The 26,540-nt window shown below is 37.7% G+C and overlaps 1 protein-coding gene and 1 pseudogene across 3 annotated transcripts in view; one reads left to right on the top strand and one right to left on the bottom strand.

Moving 5' to 3' along the window:
* Window positions 1–26,540, bottom strand: part of LOC137253437 (limbic system-associated membrane protein) — a 795,865-nt gene that overhangs the window by 543,486 nt on the left and 225,839 nt on the right. The gene's annotated exons all lie outside the window — the stretch shown is intronic.
* On the top strand, window positions 1,240–3,052 carry LOC137252788 (uncharacterized; annotated as a pseudogene).

Here is a 26,540-nt window from a genome sequence, read left to right on the forward strand (position 1 = left end):
CAAATTACGAGACCAATAGCGAAATTGGTACTACTTCCGCCCAACGACAACGAAAATGAACTTTAATAGTCCATATTCCTTTATCCCAAAAAACCCAGCTCTCGTTCACCCCGAACGAGGCCAACACACAAATAACCCAGCTCTCTTTCCCCTGAACGAGGCCAACACACCCTAACGCAGATTCACTATCTGCCGCAGAATACAATTGAATAATTTCTTTTCTCATCATCATAAAAATTCAACTGCCTATTGCCAAATTCCTCAAACGGGTTTTTGGGTTTGCGATATCTGACACATTGCACCCGTAACCGCTTGGGCTTAAATGTATAATAATTTTTTCCAACTGTGATCACTTAAATGAGTATCCAAATGTATTATTTACATTTCTTTACAACAGTTAAATAAAATGAACTACCTATGTATACTGAGCCTCGTCCGTCCGGATGTCACGTTGTTTAAAAGCTTTCCCAGATTATTTAACGAATTATTGAATTGCTTCACATGAATGTTTTCATACATTTAAAGCGATACGGGCAATCCCCGCTTAACTCATACAAATAGACAACATTGGGTAATTCGTTGTAGTTCCATAAATGGAACTAGTTCCATAAATGGAACACAAACAGCAACATTACCAAGTTTCTCTGAAAACCGCCTTACCTACAAGCATAACTTTAACACATAATTACATACGATGTATGTAGTGTGTAAAAGAACAAAATATGCAAAGAAGGCGATTGGGAGAACTTTTCAACAGCTACGGCAAGACGCGGCTGAATACGCTGGTAACACTTCAACCATCGTAGGAGTGCGGGTCCAAATCTCACTCCTGGGATCAAGGGCTTCGGAGAGTCCTGACCAAAGCTCTCAGCTGAGTATGTAATATTCGGTTACACCCGAACTTAGCCTTCCTTACTTGTTAACATTAAAACCCCACACCCAAGAACCCTTCTTTTCGCTCTCTGAAATTTTCACAAATCTTGAGAAACGCCATTTCTGCGATCAATAATCATATTTACCCTAGTAATGTCACGACAGACCTGCAACCAGCGCCTACTATTTAGCGCAGGTTCTTTCTTGAAAGTATCGTCCGATGAACCGCGGCGCACCCAATGGATACTAAATCGCGGAAATAAAACCTCGAAAAATCTTACAAACATCCAGCAACCGGCTGTTTCAAAAACACAAAATTTTAAGCACAAATTTTCGGCAGAATAGCTAAATAAATTCAGTGTGAAAATGCTGCAATGCGAGGAACTGAAGGAAGATGAAGTTCCCTCAAATACGCTGGAACAGTTTACGGAATTGGATCAAGTACTTGAAACGATCGATACAATGAAGTACTGCGATGTATCAGGCTCTGAACGGAATTACGAAAGATATACGGAAGTTTTGTCCAGATACCAAGAGCAGCTTCATTTACTTGATCCATATTTGGGATTTGTTGTTGGGGCGATTGTTGGCAAAAGTGCACGATAAAGCATTACCAGAAAATGCAATTCATACTGCATTTAAATATGTGTATATGCTTAGCAAAGTGCGTACATATAAAGTGGTGGTAAAATTCTTGCCACACGAATTGACTGACTTGGAATTCGCATTGGATTTGCTCGAACGCCAAAATCCGACAACATAATAACTGTGAAACGCGTTATATGTTATTACTGTGGATGTCAATACATATGTCACGTCTAGACGCCTATACCACAACTGCTAGTGATGCAGGCCACCCTGCGATTACTGATGGGAACGGCATAAATGATGTTAAAATATTAATGAATCACGCACAAACGAAATCTAAAATGGAACGCATTTTTGATATTTGTCAACTTTATTCGGCCAACAAATGATACATGCAGTAATATGCAGCATATTTAGCTGCGAAATACATGGTACGCGCCGATATTAAAGAGATTTACTTGGAACGTTATTTGGATGAGATAACGTCGGCGCTGAGTGAATTGGATCACAAGGCAGAAGAACAGGGTGGCGCAGGCAAAAAGATTGCTTTCAAATCAACTATTAACTGAATTCAATGAATTAATCCCAAAATATGTTCAACGTGATCTCTATCGTGGTATGAGCGGTGAAATAATGAAAACTTGTAGTACTGATTTCATTAAGAATTTTAGTATGGCACGCATTGAGATATCGATCGCAAGTCTTGACTCTTGGCAATATATTGTGGATAAGTGTTTGCTAAATAAAGCTGCAGTTATACGTGAACGTGCCATAGCTGCTTTTGCCGAACTTTGTCGCGCCTTCTATAACATTGAAGATCATTCAGAAGCAAATGCTGAAATTATTCATGTTTATCTAAAGGGTGCCAATAATAATTTGGAAGAGCATATACATACGTATGGGTTATATAAGCGCAAGCATTGGACAGCTAACTGAATCTTTAATAAAATATTCTTCGGTAGCATTATTCGAATTTCTACGCACACACCCCGCAGAAGTGCCACGTTTGTGTAAGGAGGTGGTTACTAATTTCGAAGAGAATGTCATGCATGAGCGGGTCACGTATCCAATGTTGAACTTTTTAGATATTTTAATAAGCTCAGGGACCATTAACGATGTACTATTGGACAACTCGAATACATTTGGCGAAGTTATCGCCTGTTGAACATCGAAACAAAAGGACACAAAAAACTATACAAACTAATATCTACCATAAATGTCTATTGCCAGTTGGTGCAAGTGCCACATCTTTCCAAACGTATTCTATCTAAATTGGCCATATTCATTGGACTCGCTCATGTGCACGTACGCAAAACGAGTGCTACTAAATTATATGAATTTTTGGCATTCCGTGCTGACGCTTGTGACATTCCCGAAGAGAATATGGATGCAATATTAAACTTACTATCGGAGACTGATTGGGGCTTGTCACAGTGCGGCTCATACGTAATCAATGGGTATTAAAGCACTAGTCAGCGGCGCTGTAGCGAGTACAAGCACTGCTCCAATAGGTACGGCGGCCAACTTTGCAATGTATCGGATTGGTCAAGCGGGTGCAGATATCAGGGCAGCGCAACGAATGCCACATTAAATTGATGTAAGATGTCGTTGTATGACAACATATGGCATTTATTTTTTCAACAATGCGGTGTGCTTGCAGCAAACGCGTATCTTTTCTTATAAAGTATTTTAACATTTGATATTATTTAAACCTCAATTGTATTATTATGCAGGAATGAAGGCAATGGCCAACATTGCCAGTTGCACACAATTATAATATGATATGAATGCGTTGCCTTGGAATGGACAAATGTTGCCGCTTTCCTTCTTTTGTTTCTTTGTAGTATTTATTAGTATATCATAATGCTGTTTGTGTGTTCGCCAAGCGCACATAGCCCGCGTATCTCTTACGCCTGCCCTACCGGTCTGAAATTGTTATACGATGTGTGTCGAAGATTCAAATTTCAAATCAACATTAGCGCCGCCAAAACGCGGCGCAGAAATTCACCAAAGAAGTCCAAAACTGCAAAAACCCACGTTCCTACAAATAATAGCATCAACAATAATGATACTTACCAAACTACAACAGAAACCGGGCAAACATTTGCTACAGAGGTTGACAAACATCCGGCTGGTAATGCAACAAATGTCAAAGGCAGTATAATCTCACCGCAAACAGATACCCATTATTTTGCATTTGTGATAATTGGCTCGATCGCCGGCTTTGGGCTGGTGACAGGGGTGATACTTTGGGTCGTTTATCGTCATTGCAGCAGGCGTCCCACCTCTATAAATTTCGAAAATCCGCTATATCGTAAAACCACCAAAGATAATTTTAGTTTGGAAAAGAATAACCTGCCGCGCTTGTACCCAAGTACGGTAGATGAAGAGTCCAAAGAGCCGCTGAACGACGATTCGTGAGACAACGCGTGTGTGTGAAATTTCTCTAATGAAGGAAGTGTAAGATTCGAGCACTGTTTAAATAAATATATGCTGTTCTCAAAAGTTAAACATGTCTAACATATTTCTCATACATATGCACAACACACGCTAATAAAAAAACTATATTACGCATTATAGAAATTTTCTCACCACCGCGTGTTTTACCTCAATGATTTTTTTTCATTCAGGAAATGGAAAAGCGTAGCAGACGTCAACATCTCTACATTTAATGTCTGACTGTCAATGATTATTGCAATACAAACGTTAGGCCTCATGCGCAAGAATCTCCCGCACTACACGTCATGCACTACACGCCGCACGACACGTCACGCACTACACGTCACGCATTACAAGCCGCACGTCATATCGAGCACAACACGCCACACATGTCGCGTATTACATATCTCGACCAATCGTTCATTTGGTCGAGATTTAAAATACTTAATTCCACGAATCTCAACATTATCGACAATACACGTCAAAATAATGTTGAATGGTGGAAGTGCAACTCTGTAATACCTTTTCAGTCAGGTTTGGAACCGTTCCGTGTGGTGGCAGGCCACTTGTTGTGAAAACAAAGTACACCACAAATCAAAAATAAATTTTAGGACTACTTCGGTGACATCTACCGACATAAATCAAATTATAAAATGTACTAAAGGCGCTAAAGCAACAGCCACATCGCATGGATGCGTGCTAAATCCGTTTTTTCTTCCTTTCTTTGCGCGCATAAGTATTTACTTATGGCCTTTAATTTTTTATTTCAATAAAATGTTTCTTTTTCTCTTGCGAAAATATATGAGAGATAATATTTTTTTTGTGCTTACGTCACCCAACCAACATTCCGCCAACCTCAATTTGGGCATGATCAATGATACCAATATTCTTTCAGATCATGACCCGTTTCGAAACTCTATTGGCCAAGTCAGAGGGGAGCGCCAAGCGCTTCGACGTCGCCTGCCAGCTCTGCGGTAGAAACCATAGTATGAGACTCTGCGCTGAGTACAGAAGCAAGTCGCCCGAAGAAAGGTTACGGGCTGTCCTACTACATAAATACTGCCCGAATTGTTTGTCGCCGTTTCATCGCGTTGACAACTGCAAAAGTAAATAACGCTGCAAACGGTGCCAGCAAAAGCACCACACCACGCTCCATCTAGATGAGCGTCTTTCTGAACGCGATGATGCAACAACCATTGGCGACGGCAACCCGTCCGATGACACGTTGTTAATCCACCTAATGGGGCCCACAAAGTCATGGGCTCAGCAGGTGGAGGAGGAAGAAATGGAGGAGGAGAGAGCAAAGGCGGAAGAAAAAGGTAAAACGGAGACAACAAGACCGTCAACGGTCAACCATGGGATGCGCAGTTTCCGGCCGCTGTTACAACACGAAAGAAGCGCGGCGAAAGCAAACAAACGTCGAAACGAACGAGGAAACTGGCGGCACCGCGACATTGGACTCCAAGGCGGCCCGACCAAGTCATCGAAACGCGGAAGACAGCAGCGGCGAGATAAATCGACGCCATACCATTCTGACGCCCAAAATATACAAGCACTATCGCGCGGTACACCGGAAGCCTTCCGAACCGGCCGGCTGCTCCCAGCCACTCCAGCGCCCATCATGCGGTCTTTCGTGCCCATTGCGCCGACGGCCATCGTACGCGTCGAATCACGTGGGCACCTACACTTGGTTCGTGCGATCATTGATCCTTGCGCCGCCAGCACCACCGTCGATGCAAAGCTGGTACGCGATTTGCAGTCAGAGCGCCAAGGACCAGGGCAATGCACACTTATTCTGCGCGGCAAGTTCGGGTCAACGACTCATGTCACTACCCAAGCCGCCGTGGTCAAAGGCCACTATCGGTTGATTCCGCCATCCAATGTGGATCCAAAGGTTGCCGTTCCATTTGAATTTATGCGGCTTGCAGATCCGCAGTTCTACCGCTCATCGCCAGTTCGTCTTACACTCGGCGCTGATCTATACGCCTAACTGATGGTGAGCGGAACGCCAGCAACAACAGTTGGCGGCCTCCTGACCCAACCGACCGTATTCGGGCTGGTAGTCTCAGGGGCCTTCCAAAAATAGGAGCCTTTCATAAAAACTAAGTAATTACTGCAAGGAATTTAAAAACCACGTACGTATTTTTAATAACTTCTTTTCTTTTCTTCACAGGACAACGATACACGAAGTCCATCGTGCGACGTGCAGTGCTTGCCGTCCGCATCTGCACATCGACATAACGCCTTACTGGACGTGCGATCGCGTGTCATTCCTTTTTTTCTTTTCAGTTTTTTTTTTCTTTGTTGCTTACGGCAAGGGGCCGGTATGTTTAGGCCACAGGCCTAAATATATCTCCCCCCCCCCCCCCCCCTCGTAACATAACTTTCTTTGTTTATTTTCCTTCGTTACTACCACCCACATATTCTTGTGATCACTATACACACAGGCATGTGTGAGTGGTAGTACGTATGTATCTTAGATTTTTACCGCTGTGAGCCCGCGGTACGGCAACTTTGTTGCCGGGAAACCCAACGAAGGAGCTGTATCGTGGGTTCATCGGCTCATGTGGAAAAGAGTCTCGTCCTCTTTGAATCCAGCAGCAAGCAAAGGTACACGTAATCGCCCGTTCACGTAAGTTGTCAATTTCATAAAATATATGTAATAATTTCTGAAAATATATTTAATATATTATAAGCCTTTTCTCCCGGGAGTGGGATTTGAACCCGTACTCCTACGATGGTTGAAGTTGCTACAAACGCAATCATCCACGTCATGCCTTAGTTGTTGTAAAGTTATTCCCAATTGCCTTCTTTGCATATTTTATTCTTTTAAATACTGCATACTTCGTATGTAATTATGTGTGAAAGTTATGCTTGTTGGTAAGGCGGTTTTCAAAGAAACTTGGTATTGTTGCTGTTTTTGTTCCATTTATAAAAGTACAACGAATTAACAAATGTTGTCTATTTGTATGAGTTATGAGGGGATTGCCCCTATTGCTTTAAATGTATGAAAACATTTATTTGAAGCAATTTTTAATTTTATGATTTTATTTAATAAAAGAATAAAATAATTGCAGAACTGCAGCGTAAGCGATAGATATGCGGACAAAATGCAAATCGTATCATTTGCCACGCAAGCGATAAAATATTATTTTTGCCAATCGTGGGAAGTGCAGTGTCAGCAAATAAGAAATCGCTTAAACTAATGTAGAAGCTTAGAGTTAGTTTTATTTAAGAATAAAATTCAGTCTGTTTTGGGAGATCAAGGAGAATAAATGTTAAATGTACTTAAGAGGAAAATAAACTATTTTTTATTTGAATCTTTGCAGTTTATAATGGAGCCGCGGGGGCGGCCCCAACTTAAATTTTTTGGAGCCCTAGTCCTTCGTCTCCTTAACTGGCCCCCGAGCAGGGACCCACCGGCATGTGGGTCCTTCAAAAAGGACCTCTTTAAAAAGGAGGTCCTGAAAAAGTGATAGTGCAAAAAACAATGAGGAATTGTGTGGTGTTAAATGTACTTAAGAGGAAAATAAACTATTTTTTATTTGAATCTTTGCAGTTTATAATGGAGCCGCGGGGGCGGCCCCAAATTAAATTTTTTGGAGCCCTAGTCCTTGGGCTCCTTAACTGGCGCCCGAGCAGGGACCCACCGGCATGTGGGTCCTTCAAAAAGGACCTCTTTAAAAAGGAGGTCCTGAAAAAGTGATAGTACAAAAAACAATGAGCAATTGTGTTGTGTAGTGCGTAGTGAAGAATTCAAGTGAAACCTTTTTTGGAAAAATTCCCCAAAGGATAATAATTGACCAAGAGGCGTATGAATGAAATATTGCTAAAACCGCGGTTAACCTCCTCCGTGGTGAGCCTCCGGTTAATAAAATAAAAACTAGGAACTAAACAAAATTAAAAAATAATTTAAGGCTTGTACAGCCTATAACAAATATTTGTGAAACCACGACACTCCGGTTTATAATATTGGCTTAATTCTGCGATTCCCTTCGGGACCCTCAAGGATATAAAAGCTCCTCTCCCCAGTAGAGGTTAAACCTCATACAATAAATCTAATAATTTTACTACGTCCTATCCTGATAGCCACAGCGCTAATACAGAAATAATACGAAAATTAAGAAAAAAAAACACGTAAAGTGAAATTTTTAATCTATTGCATAGATTTTATCGCGGGCTTGGTGCCTAAATCAAAAAAACCGTAACGGATATTTGTCAAAAAAGATCCGAAAAGGCTCGAAAAGGTTCGTAAAGGTTCGGTATTAGCAACAGGCCAAATACATAAAATTGGATCTCTATCATAAACAGCGGTGGGCACCACTACATTGACACGGTAACCAAATTGAGATTGTGTTAGTAAACACGAACGCGTAGCGAGCACGAAAGCAAAATCAATTATTTATTTAGTTTGATTTCAATGCAACGGTGAGCACGTGTCACACGCACTCTTTGGTTTTCTGTTTTAAGTGCGCGTGTGACACTTCCTCACCGTACGACCATCGAAATCAAACTAAAAGAGCTGTCGTTGATTTTCACGAAGTAGCCATTGTGCTATCGCTTATCGTATACATATATGGTCGCTTACAAGCCAACCTAATAAAACCGCACTGCGTTTTTTTTTAGCGCACGCAAACAACCGGCGTTTTTTGCCCTAACCCAAATAAGCATTCGTTGCGACAATTTAAAGCATGTGTGCAAACGTCAAATCTAAATGTCACGCAGAACAAAAATTGGAAATCGAGTTAGGTTTTCACGCAGCAAATTCAATTTGAGTTGCTCTCATACAAGTTGTATGTGCATGAGACATTTTTGACAGAAAATGACTTGCGTGCGTTTATATTAGGTTGGCTTGTTAGCAGGTGCTAAGCTCACGCCAACCCCGGATCATAAAGTTAAAGTTAAAGTGAATGTTAAAGTTAAAGCGAAAGTTAAAGTTAAAAATAAAGTTAAAGCGAAAGTTAAAGTTAAGGTTAAAGTTAAAGTTAAATTAAAATTAAAGTTAAAGTTAAAGTGAATGTTAAAGTTAAAGCGAAAGTTAAAGTTAAAGTTAAAAATAAAGTTAAAGTTAAAGTGAAAGTTAAAGTTAAGGTTAAGGTTAAAGTTAAAGTTAATGTTAAAGTTAAAGTCAAAGTTAAAGTTAAGGTTAAAGTTAAAGTTAAAGTTAAAGTTAAAGTTAAGGTTACAGTTAAAGTTAAAGCTAAAGTTAAAAATAAAGTTAAAGTTAAAGTTAAAATGAAAGTTAAAGTTAAAGTGAATGTTGTAGTTAAAGCGAAAGTTAAAGTTAAAAATAAAGTTAAAGTTAAAGTGAAAGTTGAAGTTAAAGTTAAGGTTAAAGTTAAATTAAAGTTAAAGTTAAAATTAAAGTTAAAGTTAAAGTGAATGTTAAAGTTAAAACGAAAGTTAAAGTTAAAAATAAAGTTAAAGTGAAAGTTAAAATTAAGGTTAAAGTTAAAGTTAAAGTTAAGGTTAAAGTTAAAGTTAAAGTTAAAATTAAAGTTAAAGTAAAAGTTAAAGCTAAAGTTAAAGTTAAAGATAAAGTTAAAGTTAAAGTGAATGTTAAAATTAAAGTTAAAGTTAAAAATAAAGTTAAAGTTAAAATGAAAGTTAAATTAAAGTCAAAGTCAAAGTTAAAGTTAAGGTTAAAGTTAAAGTTAAATTTAAAGTTACAGTTAAAGTTAAAGTTAAAGTTAAAGTGAATGTTAAAGTTAAAGTGAATGTTAAAGTTAAAGTTAAAAATAAAGTTAAAGTTAAAATGAATGTTAAAGTTAAAGTGAAAGTTAAAGTTAAAAATAAAGTTAAAGTTAAAGTTAAGGTTAAAGTGAAAGTTAAATATTAACTTCTCATTTATTCAATAAAAGTAAAAAATGTGTTTTCTTATCGCTCACCACGCTTAAAAAGGTTAACTTGAATTAATATCAAAGACAAAACTTGAATTAATATCAAAGAAAACAAAATGTTGCATAAATATTATAATTGCATAAGTTGATAATATGCAATAGCTTTACCGCGGCAGTCCCCGAGTGCCACACGTCCTTTTTTTTATAATTTTACTATGTCCTATCCTGATAGCCTAAGCGCTAATACAGGAATAATACGATAATTAAAATAAACAGAAACACGCAAAGGAAAAAAGAAAAACCCTTATATCGTGCCATTCTGCAGCACATCAGGCAAGATATTCGTGGCGTGGACGATTCGGCACTAGTAGCATACAATGTCTTAGGGGGAGATTGGGAAGAAATTAAAAGGGTACTTTCGCTACATTACGCAGATAAAAGGGACATAAGGACCCTGGAGCACCAGCTCAATCAGTTATTCCCAAATAGGTGCAACGTTGGATGAATTTTACACAACGGTCAACAACCAGTTGTCGCTGATCGTCAACAAAATCATGTCGGATGAGTATAGCCGCGAGACTATGCCAGTCCTTGTGGAAGCGTACCGCAATAGGGCACTTGAAGTTTTCATTAGGGGCCTTAGTCCGGAAATGTTGCGTATGTTAATTGTTCAGAAACCAAAAACCCTACCAGAAGCATATTCAGCATGCTTGGATATTCAAAATGTAACGCTCAGGAATACAATAGTGCACAATAACTCGACAAATAGAATTTTGGTTCCCTCCAATGTCCTAACACGACAGTCATAAAGAGAGCGCTTGCCAGTTATAACTGGACCAATAGGGATATGAGAGAAACCCTTTCAATAGACCCCAAATGAATTGCAGGGAAAATCCTGCTCCTCATAATAGGCCTACGGCTCCTAAACCGGCGGAGAAGATGGAAATGGATGGGAGTGTCCAAACGAAGCAGGTGAATTATTTGAACAGGTCCAATAGCAACCGTAACGTGTTCAAACTCGGGCCTGAGTCGTCCTAAGGAGCAGTTCCAAAGCAGCAGCGCATTTACAACTTAGAAGCACAGGATTTGGAAGTATAGGAAGAACAATTGTCGATCGAAGCAAATTTTATGACGGCTGGACCGCCGGCGTTTTTCATTTAAAGGAGGAAGCGCAACACTCAAAGATACCGTACTTGACATGTCTGTCCGCACGTCCCTTTAAAATTCCTGGTGGATACAGGTGCCAACAAAAATTTATTAAGCCCACACTAGCCCTAGAAGCTGAACTGGTGAAGTCACCATTTGAAGTCCACACTGTTGCAGGCCCTATCCTTATAAAAAAACAAATTAAAGGAAAGTTCTTTCAAAATGTAGGTAATGACACCATAGTAACGTTTTACGTGCTACCTTTAAAAAAACAAAACCATTGGCCACCTTCATTTCTTCGAAACCAAGGATATACCCGGTAAAATTCTCCCGGACTTGAAATTCATAGTAAAGAAGTACTCCCATTTGTTCGGTCCACTAAATGCTAAAACAAACATTAAAACTTCTGTTCGGGCGGGGATAAAGACTACCACTGATGAGCCCATATACACAAAAAGTTATCCCTATCCTGCAAACATGAGGGCAGAGGTAGAAAATCAAATAGCCGAATTGCTTGAAGAAGGTATCATACAACCATCTAAAAGTCCTTACAATTCTCCCATTTGGGTGGTTCCAAAAAGCCAAAGCCCTCCGGCGAAAAACAGTATAGAATGGTCGTAGATTTTAAACGTTTAAATGCGGTTACCGTGTCCAACGCATATCCTATTCCGGATATCAGTGCAACCCTGGGTAGTCTGGGCAACGCCAAATATTTCATAACGATCGATCTCACTTCAGGTTTTCACCAAATCGCAATGAAGGAGACGGATATTCCCAAAACGGCGTTTTCTACCATGAATGGGAAGTACGAATTTTTGCGGCTACCCTTCGGATTGAAGAATGCACCTGCTATATTCCAACGCATGATCGATGACGTCCTTAAGGAATACATCGGAAGGATATGCTACGTGTATATAGACGACATCATTGTGTTTGGGAAAAATATAAATGAACATTTAAAGAATATGGAAACAATATTTGAAAGGCTCGCAGACGTTAATTTGAGGGTGTATTTAGAGAAAACCAAATTTATGAGAACGGAAGTAGAATTCCTGGGATACATAATCACATCTAAAGGAATAAAATCAGGCCCGTCTAAGGTTTAGGCTATAGAGAACCTCTCGCCCCCGGAAACACTAAAAGAACTAAAAAGCTTTCTGGGAATGATGTCATATTATCGAAAGTTCATTCGGGACTACGCGAAGGTTGCCAAACCTTTGACCAATCTAACTAGGGGTGAAAACGCACAGGCCAGGGCAAATCAGTCCAAAAAAAAATACGATTCTGTATGAACAACGAAGCCCTTCATGCCTTCGATAACCTGAAAAAATTGCTTGTCTCCTCAGATATTCTTGCTTTTCCAGATTTTGAAAAACCTTTTAATCTTACTACCGACGCTTCAAATTATGTCATTGGTGGGGTGCTATCCCAAGGAGAACTAGGAAAAGGTCGACCAATCGCCTACATCTCAAAATCTGTATCTAGAACAGTTTGGGCCCTACATAACCTTAGGTCTTACCTCTATGGGACGAAACAAAATCAGAATTTTGACTGACAACCAGCCTCTCACATTTGCGTTGGGGAGTAGAAACTAGGTGGAAGGCTAGAATTGAAGAGTACAAACGCAAATTGCTTTATAATCCTGGTAAATCAAATGTTGTGGCAGATGCTCTCTCCAGAATTTCATGTCAGGCAAACCATTTAACAGCACCGTCGGATACCAGCGACGTATTAGCGGAAGCCGGAAACGAGGAAGGGACGGTTCACAGTGTGGACCAAGATTCGTCAGATCTTATACCACACGTGGAGGCTCCTTTAAACGTTTTCCGAAACCAGATTATCTTTACAGAGGGGAGTGCAATGACTTGTTCGAAAAATCCGCATCCGGGTTGCACTCGTCACTACGTTAGGTTGGCCACCATTGAAAACCCGAGTTTAATCGAGGCCTTAAAAGAACGCCTGAATCCATCGCTGATAAATGGAATAAAGATTCCAGAAAACCGTTCATGTCTTCTAGAAGCAGTATATTTAGAGCATTTCCTTTTGTACAAAATCAGGATAACACAAAGGGTAGTCGAAGATGTGGCCAACCAGGATAGAATTTGCGGAATAATAGAGTCCGAGCATAGGAGGGCTCATAGAAAAACTAAGGAAAATAAGGAGCAAATCTTGGAAAGATACTATTCTCCGAAAATAGCGAGTCGAATAAAACAGTTCGCTGCCACTTGCGAAATTTGCAGAGCGAATAAATACAATAGGCATCCCGCGGTGCCGCCTATGAAGGACACACCTATCCCCAAATATCCATGTGATATAGTACATGTGGTCATCTTCGAAATCCAATGCGAAATATTTTTATCCTGTATAGATAAATTTTCAAAGTTTGCAAAACTATACCACATAAAAAATCGCTCAGCAGTTACTCTTCGGTCTAAATTGGCTAAGGCAATACACTATTTCACAACCCCCAAAATGATAGTGATGGACAATGAATAGGGATTCATGACTCCCTTAGTTTGCAACTATATCAGGGGCTTGGGAATACAATTGTACCAAACACCAATCCAAAGAAGTGAGGTAAACGGCCAGACTGAGAAATTTCATTCAACCCTGATAAAAATTTTCCGATGCCTCAAAGGAGAAATTCGCAATACTAGACCAAAGGAGTTGGTTTACATAGCAGTAGACCGCTACAACACAACAGTACATTCGGTCACGAAGAGAAAGCCAAGCGATATTTTTTTTTAGCAGGACGGAAAGGATAAAAACTATCAAATGTTATCCGATTTCAAGGCAAGGGTTCATAAAGAAATTAAGGAACAGATAAGGTAAAATCAGGAATTGGGAAATTCACAAGCAAACAGGAAGTGGAAGGGACCTAGGAAAAGCCAGGAGATAAAATCTATATAAGGGATAAACAGATAAAGGGGAAACAAAAGGCGATCTATAAAAAAGAAGTCTTAGAAAAGGATAACCGGGTAACGTTAGTGACAAGCACCGGAAAAAATTCACAAAGCACAAGTAAGAAATCCTTGAGCCCCCTCATATAAAATCAATAATAGAAAGTAATCAATGGCTTTGGCAACAACATAAGATTATTTGGCAATAACCGAGCAATAAACAAAATACAGAGAACCGCAAACAAAATAGGCATGAAGCCTACGAGAATCCTTGAAGAAAACACAATGGCAATTAAGCAAAGTCGCTTGGCAATATTCAATTAATTGAACTGCGAAAAAAAAAATCTTTCCACGCAGAAAAACTAACTAGTAAAGAGGTCAACAGAAAAAATTTATTTAAATGAATGGCCCAAAAATTGCTTGTCACAAGTAAAAAGGCCTAAAATAAAAAAAAGAACAAAAAAGAAAAAAAACAATAATTTTTAAAGAAATGGCCAAGAATTTTTTTCTACAAGTAAAGAGGCCCAACAAAAAAAAAAAAATGAAAGAAATGGCCCAAAAATTGTTTTTCATATACCCTTATGGGGCATTTGGAGAAGACTACATGACTAACCGCAAAATACAATGTCCTGTGGTCTTTGCCAAAAAACACAAAAATCGGGAACGGTAAAATTGTGTGAAATGGAACGATTGAATTAATTTGTATGGTTAAGGAACAAAAAATAAGAAACGAAGAAACAAAGAAAAATAACAAAAAAAAATAATAATAAAAAATTTATACTTTTTGTACTTGTAATGGGTAGAGCATCATAAGGTGGAACCATGTGTAACTCTAATTAAACAGTTCTAATTGTATCCTTGCAATGAAAAATTCAAAATTTGTTTTTCCTCCCCTCATTTCCTCTTCGGTGAAAAGTTCTAGACGCATCATAGTCGGTTCTACCTTTAAATGCTTTTGCCATGATAGAACAAAAAAAAATTGGAGAATTTTGTTACTTAAATCGTAGGAAAAATTTTGTTAAAAACCAGAAAAAAGGAAGAATAATTGCAGTCACGAAAAATTGAAGAATCAAAATTACCGTCCCCGAAACTAAAAAGTCTTAGCACTTTAAAACAAATAATCTAAACCATTATATTTTTTATGGCAGTTTGGTATTAATATCTGGCGTTTCTGACCTGAACATTTACGGCTATGACTCCCCGTTGGTGACTATAGAGCATGGGCGTGGATGGATACTGAACGGACACTTCAGTCTAATTCATGTGATCGATCTTAGCTATTTTGGAACAGCACTGGAAGAACTGCAAGAGTCAGCGCTTCGCCATATACAGAGTGAGGCCGTGCGTGCTGTGCTATACTTTCACCTAAACCAAACACGGCTTCGCCTTGATGAACTTCAGATAAATAGCTCAAGTAAGGCTCGGTCTAATAATTGGATTGGGTCCGCCTGGAAATGGATTGCCGGCTCGCCACACCCGGCTGATTGGGACTTCATATTGGCAAATATGAATGAAGTCATTGCAAACAATAACCATCAGTACCTAGTCAATGAAAAGCTATTTAACGTTACTCGCATAGCTATAGAGAAGTCAAATGAAATAATGGCAAACATCAACTCGATATCGCAGAATATCAGCGAGGAAAACCTCGAGCTCCTGGATTTGAATTACGTCTTGATCCTAAAAGAACAAGTAACCAAAATCGTATAGGCATGCCAAATGGCAAAATCGGGTGTTATAAATACAAACTTGCTCGATCGAACCGAAATCCAAACTCTTATACATGAAGAAGAATCTCTCCCGTACCAAAGCGTTATCGAGGCCATAGAATACGGTTCGGCATCTGTGTATTCTAACGGCACAATACTCCTTTACGTGCTCTCAATGCCAAAGCTTAAACCACAGAGCTTTCGACTTCTTCTTACTCGAGCAGCTATCATATCGGGACAACATATCGACTTAACAGGGGGGCAGATACACTTACTTGTAAGAATGTGCTGACACCACACTTCAACAAATACGAGCGAAGCCAACGCAGGTAATTGATCCGATATCATCTTGCGTAAGCGGACGAAATGCAATTCATGGGAACTGCAGCGTAAGCGATATGATATGCGGACAAAATTCAAGTCGTGTGTTTTGTCATGCAAGCGATAAAATATTATTTTTTCCAATCGTGGGAAGTGCAGTGTCAGCAAATAAGAAATCACTTAAACTAATGTAGAAGCTTAGAGTAAGTTTTAGTTAAGAATAAAATTCAATCTGTTTTGGGAGATCAAGGAGAATAAATGGTAAATATACTTAAGAGGAAAATAAACTATTTTTTATTGGATCTTTGCAGGCGGCCCCCAACTTTAATATTTTGGAGCCCTAGTCCTTGGGCTCCTTAACTTGCATTTGTTTATGTTTGCTTTATTGTTAGCATTTACTTGTTATTTTGTAAGTAGGTTAATTATACATACATACCTTCTCTTTTTCAGGCTTTGCTATTGTTCGCGCCTGTAATAACCTACCAATTCAATAAATTATAAGTCAAAGGTTATTAGTATATTTGGTACTTTATTCATCAGCGAGATGTTCACTGTTTGAATGTCTGCAACCAAATAACTACTCTCTCATTCGGTCTGAATGGTATGGCTCTCGTTCTCATTGTCAGTTCTCCACATCCCTCCTTTATTAACAAGCTTCAAGCGCAACTTGGAGTTACCAGCTGGAGCACTACTTCCGGGTCGATCGGGATCAAGTTCCCTAGGTGTGTATATACAGATGTCGGTGCGGCTGAAAGTAAAGATGGGACGATGGCTTTAGGTGAATTAGTCTGTCCAGGAGTAGCAGTTGTATCCTTCGATTGGGCTAAGGTTTCAGATGGCAATTTTTTATATGGCTAATATTTCGACGTATTCGTTTCCCATCTGCCGTGACTACAACTTCATTTCCATACCGTTCCAAGACTATGAACTCCGTTGGATCAAACGTTGGTGTCAGCTTATGCGAGAAAACGACATTTCGAAGTAGTACCCTATCTCCAGGAACTATATCAGATATTTTGGCTCTTCTTTTCCGTATCGCCTTTCTCTTTACCTCTTTGCTTATTTATCAAGTCTAAATCCATCGCTTCCGAATCCAGCATGCCATTCGTTATATCCTGTATTCCAGGAATTTTATCCCGAATAATGCGATTGAACATGAGTTCTGTTGGGGCTGATCGCGTGGTGCCATGTGGGGTGACGTTATGCATTAAGATAAATTTCTGAATTTCCTCCTTGTAGTTATTTCTGTTGGTATGAGCAATTTTCAAGCATTTCACTAAGGATCTATACATATTTTCGACCTCACCATTCGCTTGGGGCCAATAAGGTGGCGTGGTGATTATCGTAATGTTGTTGTTTTTGCAATACTCTCTGAACTTATTACTTACAAACTGCCTATCGTTATCTGCTCTAATAACTTTGGGTATTCCCAGACGACAAAATATTTCATCTAAAATTTTGATTATAGCTTCAGATGTAATTTTCCGTAGAAAATGTATTTCCTGATAACGTGAATAATAATCTATCATGACGAGTACGTATTCATTATTGGGTATAGGCCCCAATAAATCTGTAGCAATACTTTTCCAGGGACCATTAGGAAAAATGTGCCTCTGCATGGGTGCTGGGTTATTTGGTCTGGAAACTACCAAACAATCTCTACAGTTTGTTACATATGCCTCCACCTCTCTGTCAACAAGAGGCCACAAAACTTTGGCCCGAACCCTTCGCTTCATGGCGGACTCACCCGGGTGTCCTTCATGTGCCAGTTCTAGAATTTTTCTTCGTAAAGCTGTTGGTACGACAATGCGAGTACCTCGTAAGGCGATATAACCCACTGTTGACAATTCATGTCGAAACGGATAATATTTGTTCCGGCCGTCAGAAGGCCACGTATCGTTCTTAATATATTCGATGGTGTCAACGATCTCTTCCTCCTGAGAACTTTTTTTAGAAATCTCGGTGATGGTCACCGCAGATGGGGTTGAACTGCAAACTATATGGAAAATTAATTGTTCTCCCTTCTCGTCAAAGGATTTCGTTTGCTCGATTTTGCATAATCTCGAAATAGAATTGGCAATATTTTCTTTTCCCGGACGGTAAATAACTTTAAATTTATACGGTTGAAGTCTTAACAGCCACCGTTCAATCCTGGCGAGTGGTTTCGAAGTCGGTTTAAAAATACCTTCAAGGGGCTTATGGTCAGTGACCAGTTCAAAATCCAAACCAAGTATATAATAACAAAATCTCTCTGCAGCCCAAACTAATGCCAAACTTTCCTTTTCGGTTTGGGAATACCTTTTCTCAACTTCCGAGAGACGTTTACTGGCGAACGAAATGATATGTGCTTCGTTATTAGCGTCAAATTGAATAAGAACCGCACCGAGAGCTACTGGACTCGCATCTGCTATTACTCCAGTTCTATTTGCTGGATTAAAATACGCTAGGCTGGGTATGTTTGATAAACGCCTTTTTAGTTCCTCAAACCCTTTTTCCTGTGAGGCACCCCACTCAAATTTAGAATGTGACTTTAGCAAGCTTCTCAGTGGTTGCGTGATATGAGCCATATCTGGAATACATTTTCCTACGTAAGTAATCAGGCCGAGAAAACTCCTCGTTTCCTCTTTTGTTTGTGGTGCTCTAAAATCTAAAATTGTTTTCATTTTGGATGAGTCTGGAAATATGCCTGCGTCTGATAGCACGTGCCCCAAAAACTTAAGCTTTTTAACACCCCAAAGGCATTTCTCTTGATTAAGTAAAATATTATTGTTCTTAAAAACTTCGAGTACCTTTTTAACAGATGTATTGTGTTCTTCTTCCGTGTTACGGTATATAATTACGTCATCAATGTAGTTTAAACAATTTTTACAAGGGGATAATAGTTCCTCCATAACCCGTTGAAAGATCTCGGGGGCAGAGCTAATGCCAAACATAAGTCTTTTGTAGCGGAATAATCCCTTATGCGTTATAAACGTGGTAATTTCACGACTAGATTCTTCAAGCTCCAGTTGATGGTAAGCCCATTTGAGATCCAAGCGGGAGAAGAACTTAGCTTCCTTTAATTTTGTCATAAAACGATCAAAGGTCGGAAGTGGATAATTTTCACGCAATACTGCTTGGTTGGCCCTACGTATATCCACACACAAACGCACTTCTCTCCCCTCTTTAAAAACAGCAACAATTGGCGATATCCATGAACACGGTCCGATGACCGGCTCAACGATATCTTTGGCAAGGGCTTCATTCAACTTGTCTTCGACCTTTTTCTCAAGAGCAATTGGTATACGGCGCATCGGTTGCTTAACTGGTTTTACGGACTGATCAATAATAATACTTTAATATAATAAATAATTTTACTTTAATATAGGGTATTTTAGGAAAAGGCTTTACTTCTTCAACGCTGTTCACACTCATACCCAACTTCAACACTTTAAGCTGGATGGCAGTATCGCGGCCAAGAAGTGATTGCTTGCCATCTTTAATAACGTAAAAAGTCGCTATACTTTCTGAATGCTTTTTCACCGCTATTGGTGCCTCGAAAACAAAAATAACTTTTAAAAGCTGACTCGCTGGATATGCTTTGAACCGGTTAACTGATTCTGTTCGAATGTTCCACATTACTGCTTTTCTACAATTAAGTTCGTCCCAGGCTTGCTGACTAAGCAAATTGAAACGAGACCCTGAGTCGATAATCATAGCGATTTCGCAACCTCCGATATGACAGTTAATCATTTCGTTTACTGACTCCGAATTGTCTACCTGAAGGCAGTCATGCTCGTACGAGCTATCCGATAAATTTTCTCTATTTTCCTCAATTCATTTTATTTTTGACGGCTGAAATCGACGTTGTTTTGATTTGCTAACCCCTGACTCATGTTTTCGTTTCAAACTTTTTGTTTTGAATTTGCGAACAAAATGTCCCAATAGTCCATATTTATTACATTTTGATTTCTTTGCCGGACAATCAATATTAAAACTTGCATGACCAACCCTGCCACATCTAGAACATTCAGCCATACTGCTTCCAGCCTTGAGAGATGTCGAAGATACCTTGTCAACTGTTTCGTTCTCTTGCTTGGGAAACATACCTTGCGATTGCTTCTGGATTTGTTCATGAATTTGGCACGCCTCAATGATTTCGTTCAAGCTTTGCTTTTTTTCAAGAAGGCGTTTTTTTAATTCTACACTAGCCCAAGAGTCAATAATTTTATCCTTTAATGAGATATCTTCAACTTCTCTTTTAGTTTCTCCGAAAGAACATTTGGACGCTTGGTGTCGTAAACGCAACAAAAATTTTTTAAAACATTCGCCTTCTTGTGGGTTAATGATTCTAAACAGGTGCCTTTCGAATGTCGAGTTTCGCTTGGGTGAAAAAAAATCGTTGAGTTTTATTTCACCAATATCGATTTCCAATTAAATGGAATGAAATTTTACCTTTATTTTCGTTCTGCTTGCTTCCAATTCAATGGGACGAAATTTTACCAATTAAATGGTGGAAGTGGATAATTTTTATTTCTTCCACTTTGTTTTCGTTCTGTTTGCTCGGTATACACACTTGCATATATGCACCGTCTTCGCTATTCAAATCGAGTTACTGTGTTTGCCTTTGTTTTATTATTGTTGTCGGCAACTAAAAGCAAAGGCAAACCCAAAATCAAAATCAGCTGATGTCAAAGTATTCGCTGTGCGGTATATTTCTATTCACTGTCTTCGCTTTTTGATTCGTATGCTTGTGCTTGCTTGCATTACTCGTTACTTGATTTTGGCAACCAAAAGCAAAAACAAAATTGTGTGATGTAATCGTGTTCGCTGCGCAATAAAGAAAAATTCCACATGTTATTTTACTTTCTTTGCACTACATGTAACTAAAATATTTATTCGTATTATTATTAAATTTTCTGTTGATGATCCCATCCTCGTCGCCACTGTAATAACCTACCAATTCAATAAATTATAAGTCAAAGGTTATTAGTATATTTGGTACTTTATTCATCAACGAGATGTTCACTGTTTGAATGTCTACAACCAGCTAACTACTCTCTCATTCGGCCTGAATGGTATGGCTCTCGTTCTCATTGTCAGTTCTCCACAGCGCCCATTCTTTAAAATAAACCATCGTTCTAACTGCAAGTTTTCATATTAGAATGCACTCTCTCAGCATGCATGGCGACATATGTAAATAGGTAAGCATTAACTACCCTACACCATTGCTTGAACAGTGACCGTCGCTGTCGCTGTCCACGTCGTCGTCATCATCATCATCATCATCGTCATCGTTGTCGTCGTCTTCGCTAGAGCTCTAACACTACGTAGCACATACTCTCATCGCCCACTCCATCGTCATCAAAATTCGTTGTCATCGCATCTAGGCAGCGGTTTGAATGCATATACGTACATATGTGCATAAATACAAAGAACTTCACACTATATGTACATTTCGTTTTACTCAAAGGGTACCCAACGGTAATCGGAAAAAATTAAGAAAAATTATTAGTAGATTAACACGCGGTGCGTTAGCACGCAAATTGTTGCCAAATAAATACAGTCCATTTACTTATAAAATTGCGTTTAATTTTTGAACTGTAATTGTAGAATATGCTCTACAATGCGCCAGCTATATTTCAATTTCTATCACCCTTCTACTTATTATTCCTTTTGTTGTTGTTGTAGCGATAAGGTTACTCCCCGAAGACTTTGGGGAGTGTTATCGATGTGATGGTCCTTTGCCGGATACAAATCCGTTACGCTCTGGTAACACAACACCATTAAGGTGCTAGCCCGAACATCTCGGCAACGATTTATATGGCCACATTAAATCTTCAGGCCATCCCTCCCTCCCCATCCCCAAGTTCCATGAGGATAGATGAGGTTGACAATTGGGTTTGGAGAAGCTATATATTGCGCTGGCAACCTGAAAGGGTTGCGTTACACAGCACTTTGAATCTAGTTTTTTAGTCGCCTCTTACGACAGGCATACCTACCGCGGGTATATTCTGACCCCCTAACCCGCTAGGCGGTGTGACACCTCCCAGTTGAAAAGGTTGAACGCATTCCCTTAATTATAGCAACACGAGTCTGAAATTCCAGAAGGGTTGAAGAAACTGATTGAAATTTGAGCAATTATTGTTCCTTTCCTTATAGTACAGTGGTTTTAAATTCATACCTTTACAGTCAAATTGAATTGCTTGGAGCTATGTCCTATGCATAACCTACAGTAGACTCTAGCGATTTTAACCTTAAAACTTCGTTAAATTTGGTGAGAGATTTCCATTCTGGATTTCAAATTTGCAATTTAAATGCTAGGAGCTGAAATCAATGCAAACTTGATTGTCATAGTTACATCTTTGAGGGTACATGTGTTGATGTGGTGTGTGTGACTGAGACTTGGTTTAGAGGTGATAACTGCGACAACTTTTACAATTTATGTGATTTTTCTCTGAGAAATGATAGACAGCTTGACAAGCGTGGTGGCGGAATAACGATATATTACAAGGGTATTCAACATAAAGTAGTACACAAATCAGGCCATTTGGATGAGGTTGAGTTTTTGATGGTTGAGTTTTTCACTAAAATTCAGCGCTGTCTTATGATACGTGTATATAAACCAGCATATTATGCGATTTAAGCAACTTATATCAGCAGATCAATAGATATAGCGTAATGTATGAACACATAATACTATGTGGTGATCTAAATATAGACTTGCTCTTAAAAAACGAGCGCGCCAAGAATCTTTCGAATGATATGGCGAGTGTTGGTTTGAAGGCGATAAATAATTTGCCTACTCGTTTTGGCCCCAAATATAAGCCTAGTTTGCTTGAATTATTTTGTGTATCAGATGTGTCGTGCGCACTGCATTTTGAGCAACCCTCTTTATGCAGTGTGAGCGACCATGACTTGTTATATTTAAATTACAATGTAGGGTTGAATCCTCCTGTATACAGAGCCCCAGATTTCATACAATTTCGTGATTTTAGCAAAATTTATGTTAATGAGCTAGCTAGTAGGTTTTTAGCTGACTTACATCCCGATTCTGAGCATTACCGGTAAAATAGTACCCAGAACATTATGTAACCGAATATCGTTACCAGTTATTTTATCCGCGATTCTGGCCCAAGTGGTAACGCTGTCATCACCGAAAAACTCACCAGTGCCTGTGGAGAAATTTGAAAGGTAGTTTTCTTCGCTTTCACGGTTGCCACTTTGGTCCCTTCCAACCCCATTTGGTCCGCTGGTCCCGTTTCTTCAATTTCGGTCCTTTTTAGGCAGTAGCCAAGATTGGTACTTTTGTTTCTTTTTCACTCAGGTAAAAATTCACAATATTGCCCAAAAATTCGCCACACTTTCGTTAGCCCCCATATAATTTTCAATTTACTTCAATGGACCTCTCACCATAAAAAAAGGACGTGTGGCACTCGGGGACTGCCGCGGTAAAGCTATTGCATATTATCAACTTATGCAATTATAATATTTATGCAACATTTTCTTTTCTTTGATATTAATTCAAGTTTTGTCTTTGATATTAATTCAAGTTAACCTTTTTAAGCGTGGTGACCGATAAGAAAACAAATTTTTTACTTTTATTGAATAAATGAGAAGTTAATATTAACTTTCACTTTAACTTTAACATTCACTTTAACTTTAACTTTAACTTTATTTTTAACTTTAACTTTAACTTTAACATTCACTTTAACTTTAACTTTAACTTTAACTGTAACTTTAACTTTAACTTTAACTTTAACTTTAGCCTTGACTTTAATTTTAATTTTAACTTTAACTTTGACTTTAACTTTAACTTTAACCTTAACTTTAACTTTAACTTTCACTTTATTTTTAACATTCACTTTAACTTTAACATTCACTTTAACTTTAACTTTAACTGTAACTTTAAATTTAAATTTAACTTTAACCTTAACTTTAACTTTAACTTTAACTTTAACTTTAACCTTAACCCTAACCTTAACTTTAACTTTAACTTTAACTTTAACTTTAACTTTAACTTTAACTTTAACTTTAAATTTAACTTTAACTTTAACTTTAACTTTAACTTCAACTTTAGCTTTAACTTTAACTTTAGCTTTAATTTTAACTTTAACTTTAACCTTAACTTTAACCTTACATTTAACTTTAACTTTAACTTTAACTTTAACTTTAACCTTAACCTTAACTTTAATTTTAACTTTAACTTTAACTGTAACTTTAACTTTAACTTTAAATTTAACTTTAACCTTAACTTCAACTTTAACTTTAACTTTAACTTTAACCTTAACCTTAACCTTAACCTTAACTTTAACTTTAACTTTAACTTTAACTGTAACTTTAACTTTAACTTTAACTTTAACTTTAACTTTAACTTTAACTTTAACCTTAACTTTAACTTTGACTTTAACTTTAACTTTAACTTTCACCTTAACCTTAACTTTAACTTTAACCTTAACCTTAACTTTAATTTTAACTTTAACTTTAACTGTAACTTTAACTTTAAATTTAACTTTAACCTTAACTTCAACTTTAACTTTAACTTTAACCTTAACCTTAACCTTAACTTTAACTTTAACTTTAACTTTAACTGTAACTTTAACTTTAACTTTAACTTTAACTTTAGCTTTAACTTCAACTTTAACTTTAACTTTAACTTTAGCTTTAATTTTAACTTTAACTTTAACCTTAACTTTAACCTTAACTTTAACTTTAACTTTAACTTTAAATTTAACTTTAACCTTAACTTCAACTTCAACTTTAACTTTAACTTTAACTTTAACTTTAACTTTAACTTTAACTTTAACTTTAACTTTAACCTTAACCTTAACTTTAACTTTAACTGTAACTTTAACTTTAACTTTAACTTTAACTTCAACTTTAACTTTAACTTTAGCTTTAACTTTAATTTTGATTTTAACTTTAACCTTAACCTTAACTTTAACTTTAACTTTGACTTTAACTTTAACTTTAACCTTAACCTTAACTTTAACTTTAACTTTAACTTTAACTTTAACATTCACTTAAGCTTTAACTTTAACTTTATCCTTAACTTTGAATTTGCTGCTTGAAAACCTAACTCGATTTCCAATTTTTGTTCTGCGCGACATTTAGATTTGATGTTTGCATACATGCTTTACATTGTCGCAACGCATGTGTTTACCGTTCAAGCATCGAAATCAAACTAAATAAATAATTGATTTTGCTTTCGTGCTCACTACGGGTTCGTGTTTACTAACATATTCTCAATTTGGTAACCGTGTAAATGTAGTGGTGCCCACCGCTCTTTATGATAGAGATCCAATTTTATGTATTTGGCCTGTTGCTAACACCGAACCTTTACGAACGTTTTCGAACCTTTTCGAGCCTTTTCGGATCTTTTTTGACAAATATCCGTTACGGTTTTTTTTGATTTAGTCGCCAAGCCCGCGATAAAATCTATGCAATAGCTTAAAATGTTCAGTCTATAAAATGTACCAGAACATTTCACCTGGGATATAATTTATACCAGTCATTAAAAAGAAAAGTGTTGGCAAACACATTGTCGTTAATTGTTGATGAAATAACCGACTAATAAAAAAAAAAAGGACGTGTGGCACTCGGGGACTGCCGCCGCAAAGCTATTGCATATTATCAACTTATGCAATTATAATATTTATGCAACATTTTGTTTTCTTTGATATTAATTCAAGTTTTGTCTTTCATATTAATTCAAGTTAACCTTTTTAAGCGTGGTGACCGATAAGAAACAAATTTTTTACTTTTATTGAATAAATGAGAAGTTAATATTTTACTTACACTTTAACTTTAACTTTAACTTTATTTTTAACTTTAACTTTAACTTTCACTTTAACTTTAACATTCACTTTAACTTTAACTTTATTTTTATACTCAGTTGAGCAGAGCTCACAGAGTATATTAACTTTGATTGGATAACGGTTGGTTGTACAGGTATAAAGGAATCGAGATAGATATAGACTTCCATATATCAAAATCATCAGTATCGAAAAAAAATTCGATTGAGCCATGTCCGTCCGTCCGTCTGTCCGTTAACACGATAACTTGAGTAAATTTTGAGCTATCTTGACGAAATTTGGTATGTAGGTTCCTGGGCACTCATCTCAGATTGCTATTTAAAATGAACGATATCGGACAATAACCACGCCCACTTTTTCGATATCGAAAATTTCGAAAAATCGAAAAAAGTGCGATAATTCATTACGAAATACGGATTAAGCGATGAAACTTGGTAGGTGAGTTGAACTTATGACGCAGAATAGAAAACTAGTAAAATTTTGGACAATGGGCGTGGCACCGCCCACTTTTAAAAGAAGGTAATTTAGAAGTTTTGCAAGCTGTAATTTGGCATTCGTTGAAGATATCATGATGAAATTTGGCAGGAACGTTACTCTTATTACTATATGTCTGGTTAATAAAAATTATCAAAATCGGAGAACGATCACGCTCACTTTTTAAAAAAAAATTTTTTAATTCAAATTTTAAAAGAAAAGTTAATATCTTTTCAGTATATAAGTAAATTATGTCAACATTCAACTCCAGTAATGATATATTGCAACAAAATACAAAAATAAAAGAAAATTTCAAAATGGGCGTGGCTCCGCCCTTTTTCATTTAATTTGTCTAGGATACTTTTAATGCCATAAGTCGAACAAAAATTTACCAATCCTTGTGAAATTTGGTAGAGGCTTAGATTCTAGGACGATAACTGTTTTCTGTGAAAAAGG

This window comes from Eurosta solidaginis, chromosome 5 (assembly GCF_040869045.1).
Source record: "Eurosta solidaginis isolate ZX-2024a chromosome 5, ASM4086904v1, whole genome shotgun sequence".
Taxonomy (NCBI): Eukaryota; Metazoa; Arthropoda; class Insecta; order Diptera; family Tephritidae; genus Eurosta; species Eurosta solidaginis.